Source organism: Phalacrocorax carbo, chromosome 18 (genome assembly GCF_963921805.1).
Source record: "Phalacrocorax carbo chromosome 18, bPhaCar2.1, whole genome shotgun sequence".
In the NCBI taxonomy this organism is placed as follows: Eukaryota; Metazoa; Chordata; class Aves; order Suliformes; family Phalacrocoracidae; genus Phalacrocorax; species Phalacrocorax carbo.
Window position 1 is genome coordinate 6,607,117 of NC_087530.1, and position 24,957 is coordinate 6,632,073.

A 24,957-nucleotide genomic window follows, 5' to 3' on the forward strand; every position below is an offset into this window, starting at 1 on the left:
CGCCGGGGGCACAGCCCTGACCACGGCGTCACAGGGATCCCCCGGCTGGGTGGCACTGCAGGGGGGACCCCATGCAACGTCCTGGGGAGGGCTGGGGGCTCAGCAGTGAGCTCTCCCATAGCCACACACGGGTCCCACCCGCTGGCGCAGCACCCCGGAGCACAGCGGTGATGGGCAGCATCCCTCAGCGTGGTCGCAGCCCTGCCGCTGCTCCCTGCGCCGGTCACCTCCTCGTGGGGGATGCCGGGGTCGCTGGGTCCCCGCTGGGACGCCAACCGGCCTCATGCCAAGCAGCACGGGCAGCTCTCAGCACGGCGAGGGAAAGCGAGTGCCTGGGGAGGAAGAGGAGGAGGAAGATGGGGAGGCAGGCAGGTGGGATGGCAGGGCAAGCCGCGCAGCCGAGCCGACGCGAGCGGGAGCGGGAAGGCGAGGCTGAGCGAGCGAGGGAGAGGGAGCAGAAATCTGTTGCCCAGGATGTGTGCTTCGCTGTCAGCCGGCTCTGATTAACGGGCTGCCTTCCAGCTCCGCGCCGGCTGCGTTCCTGGCAGGAGCGGAGCCCCCCAGCTTCCTGCCGTAGGAGTGGCTCGCTGAAAGGTTACATTTGCACAATGTGCCGCTGGAAAAGCGGTGCCAGAGGTTGCAGGCGGGGGAGCCGGGCGAGCGGGCGAGCAGGCAGCTCGGCTCGGCTCTGCTCTGCCTGTGTAATGGAAAAAACCCTCTGGGGTACGCGCAGGAAAATATCAAGTTACGCTCCCCCAGCACAGCAAAGCTGGGCCTGGCCAGCCGTGGATGGGGGGAATGAGAGCAAGGGATGGGGCGATGGTGGTGCACACCCCCCTGACCCTTAGCACTGTGCCAGATCAGCCCCAACGTGGGGGAAAATAGGGCTCTGCCCATGCACCCTCATCACCATGGGCTGCAGGGCAGCGAACCCCTCCTTCGCAATGCCGGGCTCCCTGGTAAGGTTTTGCACTTGCCGTAATGAGGATCCGACGTCTCTGCCGCTTGGTGGGGAAAATTGAGGTTGTTGAGGGGAAATTTCCAAATCTGGCAAGGAAGAATTTCCTTCGATGGAGCTTCCATCCGCACCACTGTGATTTATGGGGCTTGGCACAGCCATGACTACATCCACACACACGCACACATCTCATCCCCAGTTTTCCCAGCACCACTACCCAGTAACTTTTGGTCTGGGAATATTGTTATTTCGGAGTCTGGGAAGTCCAGCTCCTCATGGGATTGCTGAGCCCACCATAGCTGCTCTCTGCCCCACAGCATCCCCTAAAAACCTCTGCTCATTTCCTCCATCATCCCTCTTGCACCAAAGCAGTCTCCTTCTGAGCAGCTCAGCACTTTCCAGGACAAAGCCTTTCAAAGCCTTTCATCCCCCCCCTGCACAAGACCTGTCCTTGCACCTTCACATTTTTTAATTGTATCCCAACCTGGTCTCTTTTGCCCCCCAGCCGTGGAGGTGGGGTCAGGGCAGCAGGGGTAGCACCCACCCTCACTGCAGGGTGCTGGAGTCAACACGCTCTGCCTTGCAGAAGCCAACATTTTCCTTTTTGTCTCCCATGTTTCCTTGGTTTCAAGGTTTTTCTTCCTCATTGAGCCGCTAATTAAAAAAACCCCACTAGTGAGGGTTCCCAGAGTCAGGGTGCTGGGAGGGGGACCACAGCTGCCCCTGCAGGCTCTCCCTCCCCAGAAAGGACCCAACAGTCTTGCTCTGATTCCACAGTTTTGCCCCAAAGCTTTTAAATCTTGCCCTCCCCGTGTGCTGGAGCTGGCTAGACTCCAAACCCCACCAGGTCCCCCGGCTCAGCATTGCCTAACCCTGGCCCCCACTGCGCTGGGGTGCGAGTCCTCCCCCTCTGCTGTCCCCGGCTCCCCTCTGTGTCTGTTTTCATTAGGATTTGGAGACAAGCTTCCAAATAAAGGCAGTGTTTTTAACCACTTGGCCTTATCAGCCAGCATCCAATGGCATTTGCCATCCACCCAGCAGGGCTTGGAAGATTCTCTGAGGGAAAAGGGGACCCCCAAATATCCAGACCTCTCCTCCTCTAAGATGCAAGCCAGCCCCACAGCCTGCGGTGTGGCTCTGGAGGGCACTGGTGACTTCGGGAAACTATTTCTGCCATTAATGGCCCGTGCCTGGTGACAGCAGTGTTAATGCAACCACATGCGTGAACACAACCCAAGGACCAGCTCGGCACACCTGGATTTTATTCCTGGTTCTGCCGCTGTCCCAGGGATGACCTTTGGCAAGTTGTTTCCCTTCCCTGTGCCTGTGTTTCCGCTTGCTGTCCCACTATCAGCCCTTTCTAAGCCCAGCGATGCTCTGCCTGGTGAGATACCCCCCAGCCCAAGGAGACTCCATCCAACTTCCCATCACCCCCCCCAAAAAGGTGTGTAAAGAGCAGCAGCAGCAGCTCTGAGCATCGACAGGTCCTACATCCTCTGAGTGCTTGCCAGAGCCCCCCGCCGCTGAGCCCCATCCCCACCGGGCTGTCCCGTGGTTCATTTTTACAGTGTGTGTGCAAAGCCTTGAATATATGAACCAGCTGCTGGCAGCTTCCAGCCCCAAAGCTGCTCCGGCGAACATCAGCCCCTCGCATGAGCCTCGCCACAGGGGTGTCCCCTGGGACAGGGCTGGAGATAGTCTCGCTCTCTTCCTCTAAGTCTTGGGGACCCAGGGGGGGTGGGGGGGGGAGAAGTTCTCCAAGGAGAAGGATAGCAGGGGAACAACAATGATGGCAGCAGACTTGTGCCCAAAACATCCAGCTGCTTGGAGGCAGCAAACCAACTGAACCACCCCAGGCAAGCCTCACTACTGTTACCCAAAGAGCTCCCACCCTGCAGAGGGTCCCCAATTAGGGTTCAGCCCCATTAGAGACCCGTTGCTGGTGGTGGAGGAGTGCTTCTAACTGGATGGCACAGAAAGCAGCACAACTACCAGCTGTTTCTGTCCCTCTCTGGCAGGAGCTCGGTGCACAGGAGGCAGATGCTGCCCCAGGATGCAGGCAGGGAAGGCAGGAGGTGATGCCTCAGGTCCTGGGTGCTGCATCCTGCTCACACCGCAGCCCCACTGAGCTCCCTCCCTGCACACAGGGGAAGGTGCTGGGGGGTGGCCAGGAAGGCAGTGTGGGGACCCAGGGGTAGGAGGAGGGTGGAGCAGCCTGGCAGCACCCACCACCACAGCCAATTCAGCCCCAGGAGCATTGCAGGAACCTGAGACTGGGGACAGTGGGGACAAATGTGTCCCATGTTCTGTGCCTCCAGTGCAGGGCAGATGTTTAGAAGAGCCTGGCTCCCAGGGACCTCCACTGCAAGCCCCATTGTCAGAGCATGCAAACAATCCCAATGACAAAGCACGGCCAAGCTACCCAGCTCTTTGGGGAAATCAGAGCTAAGCACAGCGCTCAACATCTACAGATGCAGGCAGCATGGTGGATTCTGGGGATGAGTGTGTCACGCCGGGAGCTGCTACATCCTCTGGCCTCTGGCCTCTACTCACTGACTCCCTTGAGACAGAGCCTGTCTCGAGGATGAGCTTGTTTCCTGCCCTTTTCCCAAACAAGTTCCCCAACCATACTAAAAAACCTCGAGTCCACCAAGCCCTCGCTTGTGGACAGCAGAGATCTGGCTGATTGCATGGGGTTGGCTTTCTTCCTCCTTTCCAGCTGTTAAATTGCATTATAGACAGTTAAAAATACATCGCATACTTTCCTAATGTGACTTTTCCGTGGTAAGCAAGCAGCACGGCTGCCACTGAGATGCTGGAGGTTGCGGGGAGAGCTGCTCGCTTGTGCCCATGGATGGCGAAGCGAGCCGCTCTGCCACCTTGAAATTCCCTGGCCCCAAATTTGGGTCCCACAGAGGGGAATCACGTGGCCCTGAGGCAGCTTTGGCCTCAGCAGACTGACCCAATGGGCTCGCTGCCTCTTGCCTCAGTTTCCCCACTTGTAAAAGCATTTACAGTCTGTCCTCTGTGATGAGATCTCACATTAACCAAAACTTGGCATTTTTTTGTTGGGCTTTACAGAAAAAGGGTCTTTTGCACAGGGATCAGAGGTTAATAGAAGACCAGTGTTGAGCTAGAAATGATCTGTTAATAGCATTATAGCAGAAAAGCCTAATCCCTGAGTGACTGGAACCGGCTGCGTGGTGTCCCAAGGACGTGCTGGCGGGACATGGCCCAGCCGGAGCCCGCAGCAGGCACAGGGCAGTGCCTGGGCGGCTGAGCTCAGCCTGAGGCAGCGGCGCTGCTGCAATCCACGTGTGAGCTCGGATGGATCTCCCCTTCCAGCAGCATGGCAAGCTCCGCTGAGGTCTGGGGTGGGTGGGTGGCTGGAAAAACCATCTCTTTTTGATTTGCTACAGCGGCTGGAAGAAGCAACCTACGTCCCCGAGGATGGGTTCCCTCGCAGCCGGGAGACATCTGTGGCGTGGGGAAGGCAAGGGGAGAGCAAAGGCGATCTCTGTGGTAGGTGGGAGAGGCAGCACCAGCTGCAGAGCAAACCACCCTCCTCCTGCCCACCACACCGGGGTGAACGTGGCCAGGACAGCCTCAGATCAACCTCCCACCTTGTGCGGAGTTTGCTGGAGGGGACAAACTACGATGAGCCCTGGGATGCTGGCGACTCCCCTCTGCTCCCAGGGCCGGGAATATGGGTGCATTGGTCCCCTTCACCCCAACCAGGCTGCATCTGACCCAGACCAGCCCCGACAGACACCTCCTCAACCTCTCACAGGACCTGTGCCATAGCCCCAGCATGGGCTCGGGCGGCCCAGTGCCCCAAAGCAGCTGGGCACCCCAGATCCTGGCGAGGGACTGGGATGGGGAGGAGAACCTGCGAGAGGGTGAGGAAGGAGTTAAATCCCTAGCACTGCCAGCAGCCCCCCCCTTCTCTGCTAACTTTGGGAGGAAGGGAATAGCATAAAGGTAAGAGTGGAGGAAGGAGAGAGGAGACAGATGAGAGAAGGAGAGAGCGAGCGAGGGAGAGGGGGAGCGGGAGAGAGGAACAGACGGCAGAGAGGGAGAGCGTGGGGGGGAAGATGCTGACGCTTCTCCTCCATCTCGGGGAGAAGCAGATAGAGGGGAGCAAGGGGGGGGGGGAAAAAGGCAAAGACCAAGGGAACATGGGAGAGGGAGAAGGAAGGAGCCGGAGCGAGGGAGCATGTGTGAAAGTCGCAGTGAGAGAAGGGGCCTCTTTGATTCCCCGTGCCTCATACCAGACAGTGTCTAGACTGCAGCAATTATTGTCAGCTCAGAACACCCAGGCATTGCCATTTCAGCTGAAAGGGAGCTTAACAAAGAGCGAGGAAGAAAAAAAAATACCCTGCCAGCAGAGAGCTGGTCTCCCTCCAGCACAAGGGGCTCTTCGGAGGGCCCTCCATCGCCCCGAGCCCCCGGCGAGCCCCAGTCCCAGGTGCCCTTGTAGCAGGGGGAGCAGAGCTTGCTGCGGAGTGAGGTGGCCATGGGGTGTGAGCGGTTCCCAGCTTGGCCCCAAGGTCCTTGGCTAGTTTTGGGTGCAGCTGCTGGGCTCAGCTTTCCCTGCAAGCCCAGGTTATGGGGCTCAGGGCAAGGGGTGCAGGGCTGGGGGGAAAGAGCCCCCTGGGGAGTTGGATGTGGCCTGGCAGAGAGGCAGCTTCCCCAGTGGGCACCATTCAGCTGTAAGGACCCACGGAACTGCTCCCTGGGAAAACAGTGACGGTCAGACAGACACCTCTGCCTCACTGCGGAGCTTGGGGGATGTGCACACATTCTCCAAGCAGCGGGGACAAGAACCGTAGAGCCTGGGACCTTCCCCCTGCTTGGGGACCTCAGTGCATGCTGCTCCAGCAGCTCTTTAGCTCCCTTAGGTTTAAGGAAACGATGGGAGGTCACTCATGCAAAATCACAGGAATCAAAATCACCCTTCCTCTCCTCCAACCTGTCTCCCCACCGCCACTGGAGGAGTTACCCTTTCCCCTCTCGGGCCCTTTGCCCTCTGAGGGGCTTTTGTACCTTTGGAGGTCTGGGATGCAGCCGAGCCTCCCTCCCAGGAGGGAATTAATGCCCAGAACTGGCCAAAAGTCAGGAATTCCTGCCGTCCGCTGGAAACACCCGCCCTGTGTCCACCCCAGCTCTTCTGTGAGAGCCAGCTCCGAATACCCTGGAGGGCAAGACTTCAGGAGGAAAGCTTGTGTGCCCTGCCTCCACCACACCCATGGTTTTGGGGGTGGCAATGTTCCCACCCCACTGTCCACAGGGCTGCCCGGCAGATGAGCCGCTTTGGGAACATCCCCAGCTCCAGGGCTGCATCACCCATCTTCAAAATTTGGGTGCAAAGAGCAGCACAGCCAAAGGACCTTCTCTGCTGCTGGTTGGCACTAGGGACCATCCCCACAGAGACCTACTGCCGGTCTGCTGGGAAAGGCATCTGATCCCTCCAGACACCAGAGCACAGCTCGGGTTTAATTAGCACTTTTAATGCTTGGAAAGGAGGCGCGAGGGAATACCCAGCGGGTTGGACGTGTTTTCCTCGCTAGTGATCCAGGCTGGTAACAGGGAAGCTCCCCATCTCCAACCTGCTTGGATGGGATGGGGTGACATTGCCCTGGGGTCTAGAACATGTCAAATACCCTTGGCGAGCCCCACTTGGACCCCTCAGAGCAGGGGCACCTCTGTCGAAAGGGGTTTTTGTAGAAAACCCAAACGGTTGGCACGTTCTGCCAGCGTGGGATGCAGTTTGAGAGGTGCCCAACCCAACGCTAGCTCAGCTGAGCTGCTTGTCCTTGTCTCTCTCTGCCTTTAGGGAACAAGAACCATTTTCTGGCCAGATCTGGTCATGTCTGCTAAATCAAGGACTTCTTCTCCCTTGGGTACATGGCACTGACATTGCTGTGTGGATAAAACCAGTCCCACTCAAGATCTGGCTGCTGTGGCAGACCAGAGAAGATGACAGCAGAAGTCCCACAGAGGACCTGGATGGCAAAACCTGCCTCATCCCCTCGGTTTACCTTGGTTGGCCATGGTGTGTCTACAGAGACGGTGCTGTTTCCCAGCACAGGCTTCCCTGGGCGAGGCTCAGAGGAGGAAAGCACCAGCTCTGTCCGTTGCTCACATCTCCCATCACCATCTCGTTGCAACAGTGCCCTTGGCTCCCAGTGCCAGGGTGCCAAGCTCCCCTGCGTGCCTTCATAGCTGGCATTGCTTCTGCATCTCGGGGATGGGGTCTCCAGCTCCCACTTGCTCCCAGCAAAGGCCTGCACCCAGGGCTTGTAACGCTTCTGCCACGGAAGACACTAAGTTGCCACCAATTGTGGGTGCTGCAGTGAAATAAATACCTGATGGTATGTCTTCACTTCGTGTGCTTGGGCCAGAAAGTGTTCGACCTTTGCAGGGAACTTTTAGCCAGCCTGCCAAGGAGGAGCCCAGACCTGCAGCGTGACTTGTGGGCTTGGGGAAGCAGCTCCCCAAAGATCTGCCAGCTGCAGGGCTTCAAAACTAGTGCCCTGGGGCTTTGTACCACAGACCAAACACAGCCTCACAATGCAGCCAGAACGCCACTGAGACCTCTCTGACGTCTCTGATGCCAGACTCCCACTGAAGCGTGGTGAGGCAATGCAAGAAGGAAGACCTTGCCTTCTCCTCCGTGATACCACCAGTATCCATCCCTCAGGCCTGCCTTCCAGAGCAACTGGGGAGCCCCAGCTCCCCACTGTGCCCCAGCAAGACCCAGCCCTGCAGAGATGTGGGGTCCCACCAGCAAACCCCAAAGCCGCCAGCATGTGCCCACCAGCGGCCCCCCCCCAAGCCCCCTGCTTCCCTCCCGATCTCTGAAACAGCCGCAGTCTCAAGCAGGGGGGAAGAGGAGGGGGAGAGGAGGGATCCGGGAAGCCACAATTACTGGTGAACGTGCCCGAGTGTGTGGGTGGGAGGGAAACCGGCCGCATCCTGGCCCCCGGCACGCAGCCCGGGGGGCACCAACACATGCTGGGAGAGGCCGGAGGTGGCGAAGGCGCGGGGCAGCCTGGGCTCTGCCGCCATGGCGGGGGCACCGCCAGCCAGGCCAGGCACCGCTCTGCGTCCTGGCCCTGCCACCACCCCAGGACCGGGGCCGTGCGGGGCAGCACATGGGGCAGCCCTGGCATCCCTGCGCCACGCCACGTCCCTCGCCCACCTTCGCTCCCTTCTGCCAAGCTGTCTGCAAATGCCAACTGCCCGTTTCCCAGTTCCTCCAGATTTACCCCCCCTTTCTTTTTTTTTTGCGGCCCCCCCCCCCCCTTCCTTTCTTCTTCCTGGGTTAAAAATAATCAAGTTTCTGGGAAGCAGCAACTCCTGCTGCGCCTGCCTCCCTGCACTCGCGCCCCGGAGAATAGCTCAGCTCTCGGCTCTCCGTTCCGGCCCCTCCTCGCTGCTCTCTCCTTCCTCCTCCCCACCCCCTACAGGGATCTGACTAATATGCTTGGGCTCTGCTTGCCAGCTCAGCTGGAAAGGAATTTAACCATTGCCTGACCTGGAGGGAAGGAGCAGAGAGCGTGGACCTCCCCCGGAGTGGAGTGACCCTTCCTCCATCACCCAGGAGCCCTGGGCTGGGTCCCTGCCTGGCTCTGCTCCCCTGGGTGCTGGCCAGAGGGTGATGCAGGAAGAGGGATGCATGGTGCCAGCACCTCATGGCGAGCAACGATCCCAGCCCCAAGCTCCATGTGGGTGCAATAACCCTCGTGGACTCCCCTGGAGGCATCCTGCCTTCCTGTAGGCCAGGCAAGGTGAAACGCAGCACCCCAGGTGCCATGGTCCCCATGGCTCTGCTCGTGGGATCTCCTCATCCAGGCACGGATGCTCCCTGGGCACCCACACCCCGAGCCGGCAAGTTGCCACAGGCCTCAGCGCTGGGTGAGGGTGGGAGCTGGGGTCCCACATGACGCTGCTCGGGGGTCACAGTGGGACTGGCAGCCCCGAAGGTCTGTGGACGGAGAACCCTGGGTACAGGGAGCCGCAGCTCAGCCCTGCTGCAGTGCAGCTCTGGCAGGAGCCAGCAGCCCTCCACCGAGTGCTGGGACTCAGCCTCTCCTTCAACACAGTGGGTAGGAAGCAGCGAGCAAAAGCAATGTCACGCATGGGTAAAAACCATGTGAGGAGAAAGCTCCCCCGAGGCTAAACCCCGGTGCAACCCCGGTGCTAAAAATGCTGGTGTTTGTGCGGACCCCCTCTGCTCTCCCCCTGTTGCCAGCCAGGCTCTGAGCACAAGCAGATTTAGCAGCACAGGAGCGGGAGCTGCGTCTCTGCTTTTCAGCAGGACAAGCAAAGCACAAAGCGTTGACCAAGGTTATCCCAGAAAGACTGTGGCAGAGGTAAGAGCTGACCCACCCCCCCATCCAAGGTTCGAGCTCGCTGGTGTATTGCAGCATCTCCCTGCTCCGCTGAAAACTCCCCTTGAAATCTCCTGGCCATTGCAGAAGGACTTCAAGGCCAGAAATCTGAAGCCCAGCACCCCAGCCCTGAGCTGAGCCAAGAGGCACCGGCTCGGCCGCTGCTAACCCCCTGTGCTGGCTGGCTCAGCCCAGCTGCTCCAGTGCCAGGGCACAAACCGTCCCGGAGGAGGACACTACCTTTCCTGGAGCCCACTGCCAGCGAGCTGTAAGCACAGCTCCCCCAGAGATGGGGCTGGAGAGGAGGAAAGGGCACAGGGCACAAAGTAGGGACCCAGAGAGCTCAGGAAAGCTGCAGCCAGAGGATGACCCTTTAGCTGCTGGGATGCTCTGCAGAGTGGGGTCCAGCATAAGGTGGAGGGGGGCGGTTTGCACTGGCAGGAAGGAATCTGAGAGAGGAAGATGTCTCTTCTCCAAATCCTCCCTTAAATGGCAGTTCTGCTGTAAAATAGGGTAGGACGGAGTTCAGTGTTTGTTTTCTCTGCAGGACCTGAGCACAGCTCAGTCTGGGACTGCAGTCAGGCTGGGCTCCTCACTGACACGGCCCCGCAGGAGCAGCGCTTTCTGCAGCCCTAGCTCGGCTCTTGCAAACATCCCTGCAGAGCCGTCGCTCAGTACAGGGACTCAGGACACGAGAGAGGAGGGGAATAAGTATCGAGCTCACTTCCACCTCGGCTTTCTGCCTTAGCCACCGGGGCTCGAGGCAGCAGGATGGATGCATGGGGGACCTGGGAGCCTTCCCTGTGCACCAGGAGATGCACAGCCAGAGCCCCTGTGGCACCACACAGTTGATGGTCAGGGGATGAACAAGTGATGGCAGGACACAGGCAGGAGCTGGAGCAGGGCCAGGTTCTGACCATCCCTAGGCGAGCAATTACACCTCTGTTTACTCCCCCATCCTAAATTCCCCGGTGCCTTGGGAGCTCCCCCTGGCCCTGCCTTGCCCCATGGGCCCCGCAGCAACCTCAGCATCCAGGAAACGCTGGCAGGAGCGAAAGGGATTGAGAAACTGCAGGCAGCAGGATGAGACATGAGCCAGCACAAGCAGGATGTGACTGGGGGGTGACGGGGACTGCCGGAGGGGTGTCACCAGGAAGCAGTACCTGGGGCTCATCCTGTACCCTCCCTCCCACGCTCCTCACGTCCAAGCCCAGCCTCTGCTCCCACACAAGTCACCAGGTCCCATTTGCGTTTCACCACCTAAAGTCTCTGTTAACAGCACAGTGACGCCTTCTCCCTCTGTCCACTGTAGCGTTTTGCACTCCCACCCTTCCCAGTACTGTGACCCAGGTCTGTCCCCTCCACCTGGGGCTGTCCCCACCTCTCAGGGCCCCATCACTCCATCTGCACGGCAAACCTGATATTTCCCAAGGTTTCTTCAGCACAGACTTGATGGCAGCAGTGGGAGGTTTGGGGCAAAGGGGGGGCTCAGACACTGGCTAGACCTTGTCCTTATCCTGCCTCAAACCAGCTGTTGTAGCACTGCAGGGGAGCAGAAAGGAGAAGATGAAGGAGGAGAAAAAAAAAAAAAAAAACAGGAGAAATTATTTTTTTCCTCACTAAACACCCGAAGTACCTTTGCTTTGTTTTTCCCCCGGCTGAGGCTGGCTAGTCCCAAGGTGGCCCCTTCCATGGGTGCTGTCTTCACTGCAGCTACCATCTCCTTGTCCCTCACCTGCCTGTCCCTTCTGTGTGCTGTGGTCCTTGATGGAGACATCAGCACATCCTCACCTTTCATAGCTCCAGCATGGCCAAGGAAAGCCAACTCAACAGCCAGTCCTGCAAAATTACCTGCATGGGAGGAGAGATCCAACCCCAGGCCATGGTATCCAGTCTATTAAAAGGCAAGAAGGGATGAGTAAAGAAACACCTGGCCAACCCAAAATACAACAAACCATCCAAACCCAAGACCCCGATGGGCAAAACTGGACACAGGTTCACTGGCTCTGTGGCAGTTCACCCCAAATCAACCCTGGCTTCGGCTCACCCTGGTGTGAGTGCGGAGGAGTCTGCATCGCGCTGATCTCTTGAGCAAAGGGATCCATTTTACTCCCTCCAGCGAGGGGTCAGGGTCCCACCAAGGTGCCTGGGGTTCCCAGGGCCACCCCATGCTGCTGCAGGGCATGGGGCAGCTTTGTGGAAGGGGTATGTTGCTGGGGAGGGGGTAGGAGGTGTCACCCCCTCTCCTTTGCAGGGGAATGGCTCACACAGGTGTCGTGAAAAGCCAGTGCTCAGCAAAGGGCTTTAGCTGGGTTAGTGCCCTTCCATCCAAGGAGTTCAGCTCAATTCCCAACCCCTACCTGCACGCAGGCTCACCAGCCCTCCCACCACACTCAGATTATTTGCCTCAGATGACAAAAATCAGAGCAACAAGATGGATCCAGCAGTTGAATCCAGTAGACCCCAAAGCTGGATCAGCTGCTTCGTTGCCGTAGGGCAGGACAACAGGGATTCATCAGCCAGCCATGGGGCAGAGCCCAAGACACCCAACCTGCTGCACCCCTGGTAGATAAGGGCATCCACATCCTTACAGGAAAATGCATGATGGAAAAGACCCCGTTACACAAACAACTCCAACCCTGGACCACCAGGCAACAAAATCTTAAGGGCTCCAAAATGCCACAGCTCTGCTTTCCCACCTCTCTATGCAAGCAGGTCCACCAGGCTCAAGGACACACTCCTAGGGGACAGAAAGCTCCAAAGCTTGGGAGGGAGAGATGGGAGTGCAGGTGTGCAGTTTAGCCTGAAGGCCAGGAGATCCTCCTGGGACATATCTCTGGACCGAGGAGGATACAGGAGCAAACAACCACATCACAGCAACTCCCCAAAACATCACAGCCGCTCTTTGGGCAATACAATATCTCCAAGGTGGGGCAAAACCTATATCCTCCATCTGTGATCCACAGTGCCTCCATTGCCCAGAAAACATGGGGCGTCCATCGCCAACTCCAACCCTGGCATGGAGGCACCAGCTGTGGGGCTGTAAGGGGACCTGCACTGTGCTCCATTCACTTGGTCTGTCTCATCTTTATAAGAGCTGAGGGGGATTTTGTTTGCTTGGTTTTGGAGGAATAGTAGATTTACCAAAAACTGGAAGATTCAAAAAGGCTGAATCATCCTGAAACTCAGGGTGAAGTTGAAAAATTGTTTGGAATGAAAAAAAAAAAACCCAGAAATAAAGAAATACGTGTGGTGGGCAGGGGAGAAGGCTTTGAAGATGTCAAACCATCTTCTTCCATCACTCGCATGATGAATTGTTGTATTTGGTCATTTTCTAATGTAATCTTTTTCATTCCAACAAATCTATTTTTTTTTTTCAGTTCAAAAAATGATCTCAGTGTAAAAGAAGAGATCTAGATAAAATTAAGCACCCCCAAACATAAAAACCAAAAACCTTTCAGGCCAAACCAAATATTCTGGCTTTACCAAAAACAAGTATTTGCACTGCGATGGGATATTTTGGGGGTTCTTTTTTTTTCCCCCTCTTTTCCAGTTTGCCAGAAAACACCTCCTAAATCCCTTCTCTAGGTTGTCATGGTCCAATTCCCACATCCAAGACATTCCCTTTGGGCACCAACCAACACCCTCCATTCATTTTCCTAGTGACATGGTACTCCATCAATGGGCCAGACCCACTGGAGGAACCATCTTCTCCAAGAAGGATGAACACTTTGGTTGACCTTCCTCACAGACCTCTGAGTCTGCCCTGTGCATCCTTCACAGGACTCTCACCCAACCTAAAACCCTGGTTACTGAAGGAAACTTAAGCTTCCTTAATAATAACTCAGTAACCCAACAGCCACCTCTGCTCTTACACTGGAGGAACCTCCTCTGGGTAGGGGAAACAGTGTCTTTCCTCAAAAGACCTGTTCTCCAACCCAACCTGACCCAATCCAACCCAACCCAATGCGACTCAACCCAACCCAACTCAACCCAACCCAGCCTTCTCATTGCCACCACCCAGGCCAGGTGGCATCATGTCCAACTGCAAGCTCACCATACAGCCAGGGCCAAGAAGAGGGATTTAGCACCCAAAAAAGGCAGGTTTCCCTAAGGCTGCCGCAGGGGAGGTTGGGTGGGGAGTGGGGCTAGACAAGAGATGCCGGGCTACGTTTCCAGCCCCCGCACCTTGCTGCAGAGGCAATTGGCAGCAGGGCCATGCCCTCCGACCCCAGGCAAAAAGGTGAAACCCCAGGAAAGTAGCAAACAAGTCGAGGCGTAAATACGGCACGAATCCCCAGCACTTCAGCATGGTTCGTTATCTCTGCTTAGACTGGAGTCGGTGGAGCCAGGTTTGAGAAGAGCAGAAATATCAGCAATTAAAGATATGTCGTGTCAAAAAAACTCTAAACTGATTAAAGTTGAAGGCTCCGTTTTCTTCTTTTCATCAGAGAACGGAATCAAAACCTGCCTGGAAAGATGCACTCCCCCCGTTCCCAGTGCTCCGAAGGCAGCGCCTGCATCCGTCCTGCTGTGTCCCTGCATTTTAATTACCACCTTATTAATATTCATGAGGGTAGGCACTCAAGGGGGATTGCAGTCTGTCATTCTCTCTCTCTCTCCCCCCCCACCTCTCTCGGCTGAATCTGTGGGTTTTTTTTCCCTTCCCCTTCCCAACAGTTGGTGTGCTGCAGATCTGTACGAGACCGCGTGTACACGCAGCCCCGAAGGCGCCGAGTGTGCAAGGGGCTGCGGCGCGGGGAGGGTGCCTGTGCTTGCCGGTGGCGGGCGGCACGACTCGAGGTGCGGGTGGGTGGGTGGGTGTGGGATTATCCCCGCCGCGTGTGGCGGCCCCGACATCCAGAGACAAAACTTAGGGATGCTGAGCGGCGCTCCAGCTTGGAGAGAGCATGTGTGCGCGCATATGTGACTGCCACGCACTTGGGGCGTGATGCCGGCACATGAGCAGAGCGGCCCGTTGGGGAGCGGGAGAGCTGGCACACATGCGAGCGGGCGTGCAAGGAGCGGGGGGGGCACGTCTGCATGTGCTCACGCGCACATGCAGAACTCCTGGCAACAGCATCGCTTCTGAGTGCTGGGGTGATGGTGTAGGACCTGCAAGAGAAGAGCGTGGCCATGCAGAATGGCACTGGGTGAAGGCAGTTGCCCTCAGCCCCCACCACACCACCTCTCCTTGGGGACTGAGCACCCTGCACCCCAGTTCACCCTGCAGCCCAGCTCTCCATGCTTGGGCAAAAGCAGTCACGGCTGAAGTGGGTGAGAGAACCACAGCACGGCCAAGAGGCCACCAAGTCCTTGGTGGAGCTACAGCCTCGGCCATCAGGATGAAGCGGAACCTAACGGGTCTTGCACGTACCCAGCAAAGGGGTGACGCCCCCGAGCTGTGCCCCGTTTGCTGGGGCAGCTTGCTGGCTGGGCAAATTGGATCCCATTTGTTTTCTCAGGTCCATGGTGCTGGCATGCCCTGGGAGGACAGAGGGCAGAAAACCTGGCTTGAGGGCATACAGAGGGAAAGTGCTGGTGATGAAGCTGGAGGTAAATCAATTTTCTCATTCCTAAATTGAGCAATGTGGGGTTTGCCTGCTCCTCCCTGCCATGCAGCGTTTAACCCTTTCTATATTCATTACTGAAAACAGTGGCCACGTAGGCAGCAGAGAACTCACCTGGCTTTGCAAACCCTGCTGCTCTCTCACTGGAGGAAACCACAGGAGGGCCAGGCTGTCCCCTCCCAGGTCCTTGTCCCCGTCCCTCCCCAAGGGATGGTGCTGGGGAGAAGCAGAGCCAGCCACAGGTGATGGGCAGGTGCCCCCATCACCCCAAAGGGGCTCACAGTGTTGTCCCATCCCAACAGCTACCAGTCGCAGGTTGGAGCCCACCTCCGTTTTTGAGGCAGCCACAGCCAGGCCACAGTCCCATCTTCCCCCAGCATCTTCCTCTTGGCTAATGACACTAAAGCACCATCAAAAGCCCAAAGCCCCTTCGGGGACGGATCCCGCAGCCCAGAACGCTGCCTCCCCATCACCAACCACCTGCAAGCAACCTGTCGAGAGACACTCCAACTCGGCGGCTCCCCAACGCCCCACATGCTCAGCTCCACAAATATTTGAATTAAGGTCCCCTGGGGAGCTGCAGTCACAGAGTAACTGATTTCTCCTCCTTCATTATATCTCTGTGTAATTTACCGAGGGACGGCGGCGTGTGCCTCCGTTAGAGCGAATTCCCAGCAGGACTCCCAAGAGCTCACAAATCAGGCAAAGGCAAGGCATTAGAATATGAAAGGTGAGGCTGGTCTCCCCACCAAGACTCATCTCGCTCTTCCCTGGCTCTGCCAGCCCCGAATTGTGTTTTATTTCCGCCTGCTGCCTCTTGTGCAAGCAGGGAGGTGATGGGTTGGGGATGGGCCACGGGGCTCTGTCCCTGGCTCCTGCTCCCTTCTGGGCAAGAAGGGGAAAAGGGTCCCCTCCCTCTTGACAGCATCTCAAGAAATTCCAAGGAAGTGGATGCAGCAAAGGTTTCCAAGTGAAGCCATGTCACCTGACCCTAAAATCTGACTTCTTTTCACCTGGATAAGTAGCCTGTGCCTCAGTTTCCACATGTACAGAAAAGATAAGTCACTCCCTCCATTTACTAGTTTAAGACCCCCAACACTTATACGTTGGAGGTCTATAGAAGACAACCATCATTATGAATCCAACTGTGTTGCCTCTCCAGCAAGGAGGAGCTGGAGGACAAGTTTGCCAGCATAGCTCTATAGTTACCAGAAAGAGCTCCTAGAGTCACCAAGAAGAAAGAGAAAAAAAGGAAGAAAATGAGGAATTAGGACCAAGGATGCACAACTGAGCTGCTCAGTGTTGTTATTTTGTGAAACACCAGGTGTGAGGAGGCTGGTCTTCAGCAGACCCACCTCAGTTGGAACCCAACCCAACCAAATCCATGGCCAACCACCGCGTCTCAGCCCTGTGCCAAGGTACCAGGGTGGGAGTAGGTCACCCCAAGAGTGGGAGGCATTCGTTCACAGTGGCTAACGGAGGATGACTGGACTTCTCGCAGGTCTTTGCGGCATCTATGGGCTGGGTAGGAGTTGTCCCCCTCCAAACCCCCTGGCCCTGGTCAGCGCTGGGCATGTAACACCGGAGCAAAGCGCCGGCCAGGCTCGGACGCAGGGAGCAATCTGTTCCAGCTACGCTGCAAACAGTGGAGGGCAACATTTTGCTTCCTGGAAACCCAGAGAAAGAAGTATTTTTTTCTGAAGAGCTGCAGCTCATAGGCAACCTGTAATGGAGGTTTCAGAAAACTGGCTGTTCCCCCTTCCACCTCTTCTGTGAAGACAAAGACTTGGCAGATGGTGGTGGTGGTTTGCAGGGCTCCTGCTAGGCTTTTCTTTGGGAGCTGGGTGCACGAACCCTCACGCTCATGCTTGACTTTAGAGGTATGAGCGATGTGAAATCTGCCCATCCCAAAATCCACCCGTCCCTTGGCTATCTCAACTTCTCAGAGCTCTTCGCACAGGCTGACTTAAAGACCTGGGGCTGTTCAGCCTCTAACAAAGAGCTCCTTTCTCCCCAACCTTCACCAGTCGTTGGAGTTAAATAGGCTGCGCTGAAACCAAACCAAACAAAGGCCCTGCAAAGCAGCTCCAAATCCCTGTCCCCTGGCCAGCACTCAGGATCTCCCCCCGAGCCCAGGCATGGCACTCCTCAGCGCACTATGGCTTGCTCCCCTGCTCCGAAAGGCAGGCGTGATGGGCTGCAGCAGTGAGGTTGCTTCGTGCTGCTGGGCGTCCGTGGGAGGCGATAAGGGGTGTCTAGGCAGGGAAACGTGCCACAGAGCTGCTCCAGCCTCTGCCTGCAACACCCCTGCTTGTGGGGATTTGCCAGGGACTCTGACCACACTGCTGCCAGTGCCGTGAACCCAGGAGCAGCCCTCGTGGGCGCCACATGGCTTTCCCAGGCATGGGGACCCTGAAGCGACCTTTGGAAACATGCTGCCCAACCCACCCCCTCGCAGCCCCTTATAGGGCACATTCACCCTCTCCCATTGTGGGGGGCAGCTCCCCATCACTGGGCACCGAGCCCTCCTCCTCTCGGCATCCCAGCTACCAATTTGCTGAAGCAGCTGCCTTCCCCAAGCAGGGAGGTGATGGCAGACAGGGGTTTCCATCAACTGGGGGGACATTTTTTGCACTGCCAGCCCCTGGAGGGGCTGCTGGCTCCCACATCCCAGGCGTGCGAAGCGTGGGGGTCCAGGGGCTTTCTGTGCAGGCAGCTCGTGATCAAAGCGCCGAGGGCAGCCTGGGGCTGGGGGGAGGCAGGCGGCACGAGATGAAACAGAGCAAAGTTCTCTGCGTTCGGACGCGGGAGTTGGAAAGGATTCGACGGCAGCTTGGAAAAGGAGGAGGAGAGGGCCGGGAGCAGCAGCGTTCAGCAGAAAGGAATGTCCTGATGGGACGGCAGCCTGAACGCCGGCCAGGACCCCCCCCCTTCCCAAGGCTGTTTAAAAGCCCCGGACCTCTCCAAGTCCTTTAATTGGCGCTTTAAAAAACTTCCTTGTTCCTTGACGCGGCGAGGTTTGCGTTTCATGCCCAAAATGACTCAATTCCCCCTCTCCCCCTCCATGAAAAAAAAAAAAATCTCCTTTGAAAGGTTTGCTAGAAGCCGGCTCTGTCCCCTCCCCACCAGCCCCAGTAGCCCCCAGCCCTCACCCCACCAGCCTCTTGTGTGTATTCTTGTTCTCCCCTAATAATCCACATCCCAGCTGCCTCCCTCTGCCTTCGCCCTCCTCCTCCCTGCCTCTCTCGCTCCCTCTTTCTCTCTCCTCCCCCCTTCCTCCCCCTTTCCATAACTCAAAAGCTTGTCAGGCTGGTTCCAGACTGCTGGCGCCAGGCTTCACTCCAGGAAAAAAATAAAGCAAAAGAGAAAGGCATGCAAGGCAAAACAGCCCCGCCACATGAACACACATCAAACCAGCCCTTTATCTCCCCGGAATGCTCTCCCCGCTGCAGAGGTCCCTACCCTGGCCCGACACACGTGTGCTCCCCATCCCTGTAACCCTAATGCAGCACCGCCAGCCTGCAAGCGCGCACGCCCCGGCAGAGAAAAGCGAAGGAGCAACTACAAGATCTATTATTTATCAGCGTATCAATTATTTAGAGCCCCGGCGCAGGGAAGGGGTGGGGAGAGGAGGCGGTGGTGGAGGCGGTTTTTACCCCAGCAATTCAAGCGAGGGGCTCCTGCCCGGACCCACCTCCCCACTGCCCCCGGCTCCTGCCCTCCAGCAGGGAGGTGATGGGGTGTCTCCAACACCATTCCTTGCATGCCACCCCACCGATAGGTGGTTGTTTCTTACCCTGACCCTTCCTGCCTTCAACAGAGCAGGGCTTCTCCCCCGCAGTGAGCCCCAATATCCAGCTCCAGGAGCAGCCCAGTCCCAGAGGCATCAGACCCGGTGCCCGAGCGAGGGCTGCACCATCCCACGTGCAGGGTGGCTGCCCCAGGGCAAGGGCTCTTACAGGCAGGGACCCAGCACCCTGCCTCCTCACCCAGGGAACTGGTCAGCCCACAATAATGTGAATTTTGGCATCAATATGCACTTTCTTAGGCACTTCCAACAGGCTCTCCCTGTTTTCTAGTGCATGCTTCCCTCTCACCTCTCCCTGCAGCCTGGAGGATGCACCACACTGCTCGTCATCACCCCAAACTGCAGTGGTGGCCAGGGCAGGGCTCTGGAGCCGCAGATCACCCTGCATCCAGCTAACCCTGAGAGAGCTGTGTCAGGGCAGGGCAGAAGGAGGAAGGTGTCCATGGCTCTCCACCTCATGGGGGTTTCGGGTCAGATCTTGATCCCAAGAGATCAAAACCAACAGTCCCAACCAAAGACCCATCCCAGGCTGCAGGATGAGACGACACCAAGCTACACAGCCCCTTCCAGCTCTGTTTTCTCTTGGATTTTGGAGCAAAACCCAGCCCACTATCTCTGTGATGCCACTGGCAAAGGGTCCCAGTCACCAGGCAGGTGACACCGGTGGGCACGGGTTTGTCCATGGGCCACTGCCGCAAGCTCGCAGATGGCTACCGCAGCCTCCCTGCAAGGTAGCCGCCTTTCAGTGGCAGATCGCACTAAAGTAGCTACAGTGGGAATGTGTGATGAGGTGGGTGTGCTAAGATGATTTTTTTTGGCAGACTTCAGGATGACTTTATTGCTCACAAGTTCTCGAGTCATGGCTGAGTAACACACTCATCGCATGTCTGAAACAAAAAAAAATCCCTTACCCCAGCACAAAATAAATAGCCTGGACAAAGCTTGTTTGCTTTGCTCCCCTTCCCTGCTCCAGCTTTGCACGGCTGGGGGCTGCGAAGTTCCCACATGGACTGCAGGCAGCCGCTGCCTATGAGCCCTGATATTTCCCCTGCGGTTTGGGAAGAGAGGTGGGCAGTAGCTCCCACCAGACATGCGCACAAGCACCAGCCCCTTCCCGAGACCTCCCCCAGCGGGTCCCCTTCCCAGCCGATGGGTTGGGTACCTGAGGCAGAGCATCATTGTCCGCTCTGATGGGATCTCTGGGAAATAACTTTAATTTGTGTGGCCAAATTAGGCCCGCCATGCCCAGACTTCTGCAGCGGAAGGTGCAACCTCAGCCTGCTGTGGCCTCAAGTATTTTCTAAAGGCCAAGAGCTCTGCCCCATGGCGCCGCGTCCCCAGCCAAGCGATGTGAAGGCTCCTGGGCCGGGCCAGGTGAGACCTTCAGATGCACCACGAAGGATAAATTTCTGCAATGCAGCTGCGGGTTTGGATGCTGTTTCTGGGCATCAAGAGGGTGCAGAGAGCTGTGTTGCCTAAGGACAGAAGCATCCCCACCTCCCGTGCCTTCAGCTCTAAGAAACCAGTAGCTGCTCTTGAAAAGCAACTGAAGTATTTCTAACCTGGAAGGAAAACTACTGTCCCCTGCATTGTGGCTGATCAAATCCCCGCAGCAACTCAGAGTGTTTAAAAGGTATTAACTACCTACCTAAGCCCATGGGTGCAAAGAGTAAGCCCTCCTGTTCCCCAGGAGGGGAAACCAAGATGAAGAAGGACAAAATTACTTCCTCAAGGTCACCTGGGAAGTGTTGCTGGAGAGCCGGGAATGGATCCCAGGACCTGAGGTTTCTGCTGTGCTGCTCCCAGGTCCTCACATCCACCCTGACCCACCCCTGGGTCAACCCCCCCACACACAGAGCCCCACAGACCCCACAGAGGCCTGATGACTTCTGAACGTCCTTCCACCAGGGAGACGAGAAGGTCAGGAGCATGAAACCCCACCAGATGTTGGCTTTTGGGTGCTAACAGCTTCACAAGCTCCTCTCCAGCCCCAAAGGAAGATCTCAACTGGGGTGGAAAAATGTTTCCCTTGAGTAAAAACAGAGTAGGAGCCGAGTTCTCCCACACTGAAGGTTAAGGACAGGTGAGAACTGGTTTGAAGAATGGGGAAACAACAGAAATTGTTAATCCCATTCTGTTTTAACAGGTTCAAAAGGGATGTTTTTGTGAATTTTCTACTCCCTTTTCCTTTTTTTTTCCATCTTAAAAAACCACATTCCAGAAAAATAGTCCTTATATTTGCTGCTCCTCCTCCTGAAAGAGCATATCTTGAGGAGGAAAACAGGGTGGCTTAGAGAAGGAAGAAATTTCACTGAAGATTGAGGGGGAAAAGCAGATGGACAGAAGGAACCCTTCATTTAGAAATGTCACAGGCAGTTTTGCGAAGAAGAGAAAAATCCCATTGTGTTGAGAATTTTTCACAAAAACTTTGTGTGTGTTTGTTTTCTAAAGGCTGGGGTTTTTTCCAGCTAAAAATAAAATTCCACGTGCAAAAAAAGACCCCAGAAGTCAGCTATCCTTGGGCACAGCCGAGAGCGTTTGAAGGGACAGCAGCTACGCTGGGACGGCTTGTGCTGCTTCTCGACAGGTGGCCCTGATCGTGGTGACACCGCTGGCTCTTGCTACGTGCTGGGGAAGGTTGGAAGGGTGCTATGTGCCCCGTGCTGCCTTTAAACCACCCTGGGCAGTGGGGTCAGCAGTGCACTGGTGGCAGATCTGCAGCAAGCTGGAGGTGATGATCACCAGATCAGGACTGCTTCCTCGCAGCCAGCTCCTGGCACAAGGGAGCACGGATGCCCAAGAGCATCCCTGCTTGCGCGTGGCTGCTCAGTTGCTCCTGGCTGAGCTCTGGGGCTGCCCCACTGGGTGCATTTGCTGCAATCCCCAGCAGGCTCTTCTGGGAGCCCCGGTTTGCTGGGGGCTAGCCCTGACCCAGCCCATTCCCCCAGCGCAGCCCAGGGGAAAAATGGGAAGCAGCAACACCGTTGGGTTGGGGCAGAGCACGCGGGTCCTGTGGCTGGTCCCAGCTGTATCCTTTTCCCGTTTCCCTTCCATGCGTGCAGCCGGGCTCCCCGCCCCACTGAGGTCAGCTCCGGCTATTCTCTCCTCTGTTTCCCCTGCTCCTGCCATGCACTTCCCGTCTCCCTTTGATATTTCACCTTTGCTGCGTCATTCCCTGTGGGCCATTTTGGGGCTTGGGTTCACGTGGACGTGCTGTTCCCTGCTGTTGTTAAAAAGCCGAGCCAGGGCTGAGCCTTGCCACCAGGGACCGCTTGTGCTGGGGAACACATGAAATAACCCGGCTCACACAGAGATGCGTTCAGCTGAACAAGCATGAGCCCAAAAGCTGAGCTTGCACCAACAGCCTTGAGCAGCACAAGACTAAGAGGGGGAAGCGCCATGAAAAATAACGAGGAGCTGGGAGGAAACAAAGGCTTGGTGAAACAGGGAGCGTTTCCAGCAGGCAGAGATGGCCAAATTCGCCCGTCTGCTCACAGTGCTGAGCTTAACCAAAGCTGAGCAGGAACTGGACCTGGCCTGGGTCAGGCAGAGGAGCATCTCTTGTTGGCCACCCACTGCCCCAGTGCTCCTGAATCAAGGAAAACCCCATCTCGCGTAGCGGGCGTTACAGATGGGACGCCCGAGCACCCACTCAGCGGACACGGGGAGCAGCACTCTGCCACAGCACAAGCAGAATCCCCAGCGGAGTTTGGGAGTGAGCAGCTTCCTCATGCTCCCACAGAGCCCCAGGGAATTCAGTGCCAAAGAGAGCAGCTGGGCTCCTCCCCGGGCGGAGTGACTCCCGCGCTCGTACGCGCTCTGTTTCGGCCAACCGTCCTTTCCACCGAGGAGCCACAATGCTGAACAAAAACCGTCCCCGCTGGCCTCCAGCACTGCCTGCCCGCGCTCCCCATGTGGCACCGGGCCAAACCGTTAACAAAAGACAACTGAAATGAGAGCACGCATTAACTCCGTGGTGGATTTCCCTCAACAGACCCCAGCGAGGAGCATCACCCACCCCACCGCGGCAGAGCCCAGGCCGGCAGCGCCGGCAGCCTGCGGCACACACCCATCAGGGCAGCCGCAGTGGTGCTTCTTGCTGCCTGGACCCATCGTGTCCCAGAGCACCGCTCCAGCTGTTCACCTCCGACAGCCGACATCTGCCAATGACCTCCTGGGCACAGGCTACAGCCGAGGCGTGTCAGTGAGATGACACCGCACGTGGGGTGTGCCCCTGCAGTTTTAGGGAGGAGATGGGGGGAATCTCATGACATGAGAGCCTGGAAGAGAGGCCTGACCCCAGGTTATAGATTTTTGTCTGTTTCGATGGCAATCGCTGACAAATGTTCAGGAGCACATCTCTTTGGAGCAGCACAAGTTTCTTGAGATGACAGAGCTCAGGGAAGGGCTGCAGGCCTTCTCCCCTCTGCCCCCCTGCCTAGCTGCTCCTTTCAGCAGATGCTCGGCCAGCCCAGGTCACACCGCACCCTGCTCCGGGGGTGCTCTGCAGGTAGGGATCACAAATGGTCCCATCCTGCTCTGCAGGTGGTTCCCAATGAAAAGCTGAGCCATGGGGGTACGGGTGAGACCTCGAACGCTTGCTTTGCCAAATGGCTTTAAAGCTTCCCCATCCCCTCGGACTGCATCGCCTCTGCCACTGCCCAGGAAGGGACTAGGATGCCCTCAAGCTCTCCCCCCTATGTCCTTTCCAAGCAGTAAGCTCTCACATGGTCATGGATGTGCTCCCAAACCATCATAGACAGCACTCATTGGATATCATCTGCAGGGGAAAAGCCCCTCAATGCCCTCTCCACCCTTCTTTTAGCTCACAGATGCTCCGACAGGGTTGATGCCTTCAAACACTGGCACAACCATCTCTCAGTCTGGACCTTGGGGATCCTTCAGGAGCGAGGAGAGGACTGAAAGATGAGAGATGTAGAAGAAAATAGTCCACAGTTGGAGTCCACAAGCCATTGTAGGACTTGGCAGCCCCATCACCCAAACCCAACTCTGAATGGTGATGGTCTCCTACTGCATTGCAAGGGGCAGGAGGGAACAGGCACCATTTTGTGATTTTAGGCTCAAAAATAGTGTTTGAGTGAGTCACAGGGATTTTTGGCCCTCTCCTAGAGGCCTTACCTTTCTTTCTTTCTTTCTTTCTTTTGTCATTTTTGATAACCTGAAATATTAGTCAGCTGGTCTGAATCTGCAGGTTTTACTTACCCCCTCCAAAAGAAAACACAATTAAAAAATACACTGAAACAGCGTGGCCAACCCTGAGCATCCAGAGCTCCTAAAGATTTCCAGACCCTGGAAAAATCAGGGAACAGCCTTAAAATAATGAGATTTGCAAGAGAAAAAAAAAGAAAGAAAGAAAGAAAGGACACCAGTTGGCTTGCTTTTATTTCCCTGTTGGTTTCTGAGCCTTTAGGCCACTCTGACGTCACGCTGCTAAGCTCGTCTCTGCAACCGTGAGGTAAGAAACTCTTAAACCACCAAAAGCCCCCTCCAGCGCTCTGCAATCTTACACCTTAAAAAAAAAAAAAAAGAGGAAAGAAGGAAATCCTGGGAGCTGAGGGAAATCTCAAGAGGTTTGGAGGACCTCTCATAGGACCGAGAGGAGCAGCAGTGGGCAATGTAGAGCGACACCCTCGAAAGACCCTCTCTGCCCGTGGGGTGATGGACAGCTGGGGGCACGGGTTTTGCAACAGGGCTGCGAACATCGCCGAGTGCTGCCACGGCCATGGCACGTGGCTGGCTTGCTCTTGGCAGTCAAGGACGCTCCCAGGAAAGTGAAAAGACTTCCAGCACATCTCAGCAATTTCTCTCTGCTCCCAAAGGAAGCGTGTTTATTGGAAGCCATTTTCTGCATAAATACCCCTTTCCTGCTGTTTCCCACAAACTCAGACTAAAATGATTTCCTAGGCTTGAGGACACCAACCCACAGCTTCCTAGATGGATGCGCAGAACTCAACCTTGAGCAAGAGACCAGACATCCCCAAAATCCTGGCCAGAGCCCACCCAGCTCTCCGAAAGCAGAGGTTTTACACCCCCTCCCCAGCAGTGCTTATACCACCTTGTAACACTTCAGCGCGTTACTCCTCCCCAGTGCTTTCCATTGGGGGTCTCAAAGCCCTCTGCAACCTCAGGCCCATTCACCCTCCACATGCGCCCCAGAAGGAAGGATGACCCCAAATCACTGCTCAACACACAAAGAGCGAGAAG

At 56.5% G+C, this 24,957-nt stretch overlaps 1 long non-coding RNA gene across 1 annotated transcript; it reads left to right on the forward strand.

The window, feature by feature from the left end:
* The first annotated feature begins 9,171 nt into the window (after positions 1-9,171).
* On the forward strand, positions 9,172-15,098 carry LOC135316253 (uncharacterized). Its single transcript, XR_010375675.1, has 3 exons — positions 9,172-9,336; positions 13,806-13,930; positions 14,820-15,098. It is a non-coding gene; the product is annotated as an uncharacterized LOC135316253 (long non-coding RNA).
* Positions 15,099-24,957: the final 9,859 nt, after the last annotated feature.